The 7500-nt window shown below is 40.9% G+C and overlaps 1 protein-coding gene and 1 long non-coding RNA gene across 2 annotated transcripts in view; one reads left to right on the top strand and one right to left on the bottom strand.

Moving 5' to 3' along the window:
* The window catches only part of crybg1a (crystallin beta-gamma domain containing 1a), a 50378-nt gene that overhangs the window by 39138 nt on the left and 3740 nt on the right, over positions 1–7500 (bottom strand). The window lies entirely within an intron of this gene.
* Positions 4069–6244, top strand: LOC147163144 (uncharacterized). Its single transcript, XR_015097158.1, has 5 exons — positions 4069–4149; positions 5062–5115; positions 5248–5325; positions 5946–5999; positions 6154–6244. It is a non-coding gene; the product is annotated as an uncharacterized LOC147163144 (long non-coding RNA).

Below are 7500 nucleotides of genomic sequence, written 5' to 3'. Positions count from 1 at the left end.
GAGAATTCTTGCCTAAAAGTCATAACAAGGCTTAGTGGTGATACACACTAAAGTATGGTAAAATGGCTTTCACTTGTATTTTGCTTTTCCACCCTCAAGCCACTCAAAGCCGCTTGGACTTCATCTCCTCATTCACCTACTGACCGATGATGCAGCTGCGGGTGCAGTATTTTGCCTAATGTAACTTGAACATGTTCCCACAGGCCCAGGATCAGACCCACAACCTTTAGGTTGGGAGACGACCACTCTACCACCTGAGCCATACCCCCATATCATTTTTTTCTATTTTTTTTTCTGGAGAGCTCAGTTCATTCTATAATTTTACCAATTTGACATGTCATCATCATTGTTCTATTAAAAAAAAAAATATATATATATATTTAATTTTTTTATTATTATTTTTTTAAATACATTTTTATTTTGTATGTGGGTGTGTATGTGCATGTGCGTGTGAGTGTGTATTCAATAGTTCACCTAAAACCTATTAAAAAATCCCATGACGATCACCTAAACCGAACACCATACCCCCATATAAGGCAGACGTATTCTAAAATATATGCAGCTGCGTACCAAATGTAAATGAATGGTTGAATAAAAGACAATCTCTGGGTTTAGCCTCCAGGTCACCACCGAGGATCTGTCCAACAAAAATATAAGGTGTAAGTCTTTGGTGGGATGATGTTACATAAAAGGGCAAGCAACCTGCCTGGGACATAAAAACAATCTGTAGTCACCATTCCATCCTTCCTATGATTTGAATTTAATTTTTTGCATATCATGTCGCAAATACAGTAGCAACCAAAAAACAAAATTACTTCTATCATGCCACATCTTTTCATCTGAATTTGAGCTACAGATTATTACGTTATTCCTCCTCAGATTTGGGGGCATCTTTGACAGTCTTCTCTTTATCTGTTAGTATGTCAACATGTCTTAAATTTTTCACCTGAATATAGTCCTCATTCAGATACATGACGATGTCTCACTATCACGATTAATGAAAACAAAGACGTTTTTCTAATTAAACATCTGCTGAGATGACCAATTTTGTAACAAGGGACACTCTTCTTTTTTTTTTTTTTATGAGAGGATTGAAGCTGGTTTTAACCACTATCCTACAAATAGCCATCTGAAGAAAACAATTGGAATCTGTCTTAACGTTCGGTTTTCATGGTTTGTCTGATCATTTGCTCATGACGCTCACTGTTCATGTAAACAAAGGCTGCCTAGACACCGTATGGAATGCTCAAATTGTACACAAGGCTCAGGTGGTGAAGTTGTCATCTATAAATTGGAAGTCTTGGTGCATATGTACTTGCTACTCATGCACCAAGATACCAAAGCTCAAATTGGTTCTCATTAGAGTTAAAGCTTTTGAACAATTTGGTATTCAGATGTCCTACTGAAAATTCGATCGAATAATCAAATATGCGGATAAAAATCAAACACGTAATTTTGCTTGGTTAAAGAACAATTAAGAATACAGAAGAGAAAATAAGATTTAATTTAACAATGAACAACCAACTTATTTAAATTTTTAGAAAATCTCCTTTTTTTTCTTTTTTTTTTACTTACATTTAAGCGGTGCATGGCAGCAAACTATTTTCTTCTCTAGAAACATTTGTGAGTATGGGATGAAGTGACGTCAGAACCACAGTAGCTATTTTACTGGCTAAAACAGCACATTTGAGTAAGCCTGGTTTGTTAAAATTTGACTACTAAGAAGAACTGCAACTGCATCAAAGTATGCAGTCATTTTCACCAACTGCCTTTAAAAAAAAAAGTGCCCGACAGCTCTTGCCAGCCTATCAGGAACTAGATTAGCGGCTAGCTGTTAGCCATCGACATCGACGACGCCGTGTTATCGTCATGCATAGCATGAACAGCTTGTGTTTCCCCACACCATGTTAATACTTGGGCGAGCCACCCACGTAAACTGGCTGCTACCCAAGAAGTTTACAAGAAAATGTAATGTAATGTAATTGAAAGAAAAAGAAAAAGAAAGAAAAAGAAAGAAAAAGAAAGAAAAAGAAAGAAAAAGAAAGAAAAAGAAAGAAAAAGAAAGAAAAAGAAATAAAGAAAGAAAACGAAATAAAGAAAGAAAGAAAAAAAATGGGGAAATAAACGGCCAGAGTTATTTTGTAAATACAATGTCGGAAATGATCATTTAATCACGTGACTTCGGCACCTGTCAGTCACGATGAGAGGACGTGATGAGAGTTGAAAATGAAGTGGTAGCTAGTGTGCGTGCCATCGTCGCCGTCATGCTTTGCAAAATAAAATAAAAAAAAGTGGCGCGCAAAAAAGAAAAGACAAACAAAACATGACGTTATACATCTATTGGAAGAGATGTGATAAGCATGGTTTGAGTCCAGGCCATTAGCAAAATTTAATGTGCCGGCAGCTAGCTCCATCGCATAAGCAACCCTCCAGCCGCGTGTCGCTTCTCCCGGCGGTCAAAAGGTGGCTTCCCCATGTCCCCACCGCCTACGCAGCCTCAGGGGATGAATTTGACACCAAATGCAAAAAGTTAATATCGCATTTGGCTCAGGCGCTCTGGATCATTCTCCAAATACAATTGTAGCAATTATTTGGGTTGCCGTAATGGCGAACGAGAAATTTAGACAGTACTGGGGGAAGTTGGCAACCTCTGGGGGCACCACATTGACTTTGCTTGTTTGTAGGAGCAAAATAAACGATAAAAATATGAAGTTGCTACTTTAGTTAATCATGGAGTTCTTTGCTTTAATAAGAGAATAACTAATCCACTCGGTAAACACAAATGATTCGGCAGAAATTGAATTTCTCGACAACACAATTATTTAGTAAACACACACATCACTCACAGCCTAACCTATTAATGAAACGGAATAAAAAATGTGAATCAAAGATAAAAAGAAAACATGCAACCTAACGAACTAAGATAAAAAGGGAATGAAAAAGGTAGATGGGGAATAGAGATGGAAGCATTTTGACCGTCAATCCCTTTATACTTGAATCAAGTTTTGCGCCAGTGGTATATGGTCAGATTGCAATGAAGGCGCACTTACGGACTGGTTCAGGTGCACGGGAGAGAGAGGGACTCAGCGAGCGTCGATCCGCAGGTGGAGAAAACTCCGTTGGAGGCAATCTGGGCGGTCGGTGCACGCGCAGCTGGAATGCTGCACTGGAGTCTCTGGCTGATGGTGATGGGCACACGACTGAGAGGCCGCTGCAGGTCTCCGGTTGCTGGCGAGGTGCGCGTGGCATGGAGGGCACGGCAGGTCCTTGGCTGGCACAAGTCCCGGTTGGTGGTGATGTGCTTGCGCAGTTGAGAGGCCGCAGCCAGTTGGTTTGGGCGCAGCGGGGCGTCTCGGGCGCACAGCTGGAGCAGAAATGGGTCTCTGGCGCGCAGCGGTTCGGTGCCTAACAGCCATCGTGGAACCGGGTCGCATGATTCAGAGAGTGGAAGGTAGGTGGGTCTGCTCTCGGCAGGAACAGACTCGCACGTTTTGGGATGCGCAGTGTGGTTGTGAGTCCTTGCGTGATGCGTGCTTTGGGGCGCGCGGCGTGGCTCAAGTCCGGGGCTCAAAGAAGGAAGCCACGTGGTCGCTGTCAGCATGTTCGGCGACCACGTCTCTCGTGATGGTCAGGAGAAGTTCATGGGGCAAGAGGAGAAGAGGGAGAAGCGCGAAGAAGAAGAGAGGAAAGTTCCTTCACGCGCCGGCTTTTAAACTGGTGTCCCAGGTGGTCAGAAAAGTTGACACTTGTGTTTAAAGTGACACAGACAGTGTCGGCCTAATTCAAGACTTGTTTTTAAATTTTTTAGGGTCTATAAAAACGTTTTTTTCTGTAAAAAGAGAAAATATGGGCCTACTACTCAGCTAGGACAATAATTATGCATGAATTCATTTCTAAATATCTTATAAATATGATTTTTTGATCTGTCAGTGTAATCCCCTCGTCTGAGATTTTGTGTGTGTGTATGACATCCTACTGGCCGTTTTTTGTTATTGCACTTTCACCCCAGCCCCCCCCCCCCCCCCACCCCCACACACACACGAAGGGGGCGGTGGCATGACGTGTAATGTGGGCGTGAGGTACACTGGATCTTGCGCGAAAGCGGCACGCGCCAACGTGGGATGCAGACAAACAACGCAGAACTGCACGGTAAGTAACAAGCATATATTCATTGTAAATAAGCCCAATTTAATGAGAACATGGTTATTTTTTGTTGCGGTGAGGTAATTTCATCAAGGCAGGGCAACTTTTTACGCTGTTTTAGAAAGGTTTCATGATAGAAAATGGAAATTTTTTAATTTGTTTACGCAGATACCTCGTTCGATTGTTGCTGGTTATTCAGATATCTAATTTAAACACGTACGTGACGGTTGCTCCACCATAATAATGATCTCATATTGGGTCAGGCGGTTGGGATTAAGGATGGATGGATTAATTTTCTCTGCGAAGCGGATGTTTTGCCGTGTTTTAAAAGCTCACTTAGCGCTATTTTGCAAATGAGCCCTGAATTTACTAAAAATGAGGCACAACTTTAAGCAGCAATGCACGAGCACACTAAGCTAACCGTGAGGCCGCGGCTAATGGATAATAATAAAACAACAGTCACTTACTGAGCACAAGTCTAACCGCCAGCTAACGGCTAATAACAAAACAACAAGGCATCTGGCTTTTTCTTGTCCACCAAAACTGGCACGTTTAGCCCTCCTGCCACCACACTGGCCATACTAAGCAGCTGTAAAACACAGCTGAACAAGCAAGGTTGCAGTGTGGGCTCTCCTGGGTGCGGGAGCCTGTCTGCCGAAGCAGCGGTGCTAGTGAAGTGTGCGCAGCTGACGCTGCAGGAACGCTACCATGTATCGATAGTATTGATACCATGACAAAGTGATATCGTATCCGGATACGACGTGTTTGAAAAGTATCGATACTTTTGACAACCCAATTAAAAGTACACGACGTGATTGTTAAATGGATTTTAACGCCATCTTTAACTCTTAAAAAACAGACAAAGTTTACTACTCATCCATGTCTGTGTTTAATGTTTCCTTCCTGTCTCTTTTGCAGCATTCTGACGCAAAGAAGTCTGCCCAACCCTCCGGAGTTGAACACATTGAACAGGTACATGTACTTGTTTAATAGATTTCAACGCCATCTGGCAGTTAAAAACTGTATGCATATTTCTGCACTTTCAGTGTATTTGTAATCAAACATCATTTCTGTGTATATTGTCTCTGTATTTTTCTCTTTCAGTGCATAATGGAGACAAGGCACTCCTCAATGAGTTTGAGCCAGAATGACCTGAGTCCACTGCACAATAATTCTCAAAAGGTAATTACTTAATCACTAATGAGTGTCATTTAGCATCCAACAACAATAATTGTTTGCCGTGCTCGATCAAGTCACCAGTAATATTTTAGTGTACAGAAAAACTTATTGAAGGCTTGATAATATTTTGAATAGACCGAGTGTGTGTGTGTGTGTTATCACCTGGATTTATTGTGTATTGGACTGACACATTTCGTGATAGTATTTTCAAGTTTTAGGTCACAACCTCATCCATAGGTTTGAATGTGTGTTGTGTCCAAGTATGGCATAGACTGACACTGGCATACACTGACTTTTGCCGAGAAAGCATTTGCTGTAGAAGTTGAGTCGCACTCACCTACTTGTGTGTGTGTGTGTGTTCACATAATCTCATGGTTTAGAGGGACATTTAACCTCATTGTATCTTTAAGTCTCACAGTCACCCAATGTCACCTTTCTGTGGAGTTGAATCACTATACATACAGTATATCAATATACTTGGTAGGCTGTTGTTATTTAAATGACCTAAACTCTGTGTTTCTTGATCCTGCATCACTCTGAATCAGCAACGTAATGTAAAGCGTTGTCTCAATGAAGGTATGTCTATGTTTAATGTTTCCTTCCTGTTTTTTTTTTTTTTGCAGCATTCTGACACAGAGCGGTCAGCCCAACCCTCAGAGGTTGACTATATTGAACAGGTACATGTGGTTGTCAAATGGATATCAATGCCATCTGGCAATTAAAAACTGTCAAAGTTTACCGCTCATGCATATTTCTGCAACTTGAAACAAATTTGTAATCAAACAGTCTGATGGCACCTGTGTATATTGTCTTTCTATTTTTCTCTTTCAGTGCATGATGGAGACAAGGCACTCCTCAATGAGTTTGAGCCAGGGTGACCTGAGTTCAGCATTTGAGCCACAGACCAGTTCTCAAAAGGTAAATGACGTTTTCCTCTAATTATTGTCATTTAGCATCCAACTACAATAATGGTTTGCAGTGCTCTGGGCTTGATAATAATTTGAATAGACCCAAGTGCGTGTGTGAGTGTTATCACCTGGATTTATTGTGTATTGGACTGACACATTTCGTGATAGTATTTTAAGGGTTTAAGTCACAACCTCATCCATAGGTTTGAATGTGTGTTGTGTCCAAGTATGGCATAGACTGACACTGGCATACACTGACTTTTGCCGAGAAAGCATTTGCTGTAGAAGTTGAGTCACACTCACCTACTTACGTGTAAAAGTGCCAATGGCAGCGTTTGCTGTAACAAATGTTTAACTTCTCCCAGTGCAATATGCAGAAGACAACAGTGGCTTTTTATTTTTATGTAAACTTTAAAAATCTATTTTTAATACCGGTAACTCTGAATCGAAGCAGAATCTTTTTAATACGACGATTGATGCATTAAAAAAACAAACAATTATTGTTCTCACCCCCTACTACTAGGAGTGGCGTCCTTCCATCTTGCATCTGTTACAGCTTACAGCTGTACTTCTGACCAGTTTTTCTGTAGCAAATGCAACGTATTTATCTAAATAGCATCACATTACCTGCTTTAAACTTGTACACAGTACAACATAAAGTTGGTGTTTAATCAGTCAACAAGGTCACCTATGCTGAAATGTGAGGAAATGTTTGCCTTTGAAATTTATGACTTTTAAATGTTCTGTATGCCTCCCTAACTCCCTGCAGGATAGTTTGGAGTAATGTTAGATTATCATCAGTGTTGATACAAAATTCCTCAGTATTTGGTGGAGGAGTTTAAGAGATTGTGTGTACATTATTAAATTGGCAGAACAATTCTAAAACTTGGGGTCTGATGCCTTACTGATCTTTTCTTATGACTATTTTTTTCTAGATAACTTATCATTCAGTGACAATGAAAATAATGATGGCAGCGGCACAGAGGTCGGAGGACCACTTTGTGAAGATGGCAAAGACCTGGATCCAGCCTCAGACTCTACGATCCTTGGGCAGGAACAGAACTCTGGTTACAATTTTTCTCTCAGCAGATGGGGCAACAAAGGCCGCCCGGGACAGTACCCGTTGATGAGACAATTTTCACACGTCGTTTTTTGTTTTTACCAGATGAACTGTCACATGTGACGTCTACAGTAGGAGACACGGTCCCTTCAACTGGCGGTATGACAAGCTTTAGGGTCTTTGGAATATGTTATGAAAATATGCAATGAT

This window comes from Leptonotus elevatus, chromosome 14, assembly GCF_054856555.1.
Source record: "Leptonotus elevatus isolate MCC_2025b chromosome 14, RoL_Lele_1.0, whole genome shotgun sequence".
NCBI lineage: Eukaryota > Metazoa > Chordata > Actinopteri > Syngnathiformes > Syngnathidae > Leptonotus > Leptonotus elevatus.
This window is presented reverse-complemented; position numbering and strand designations above follow the sequence as displayed.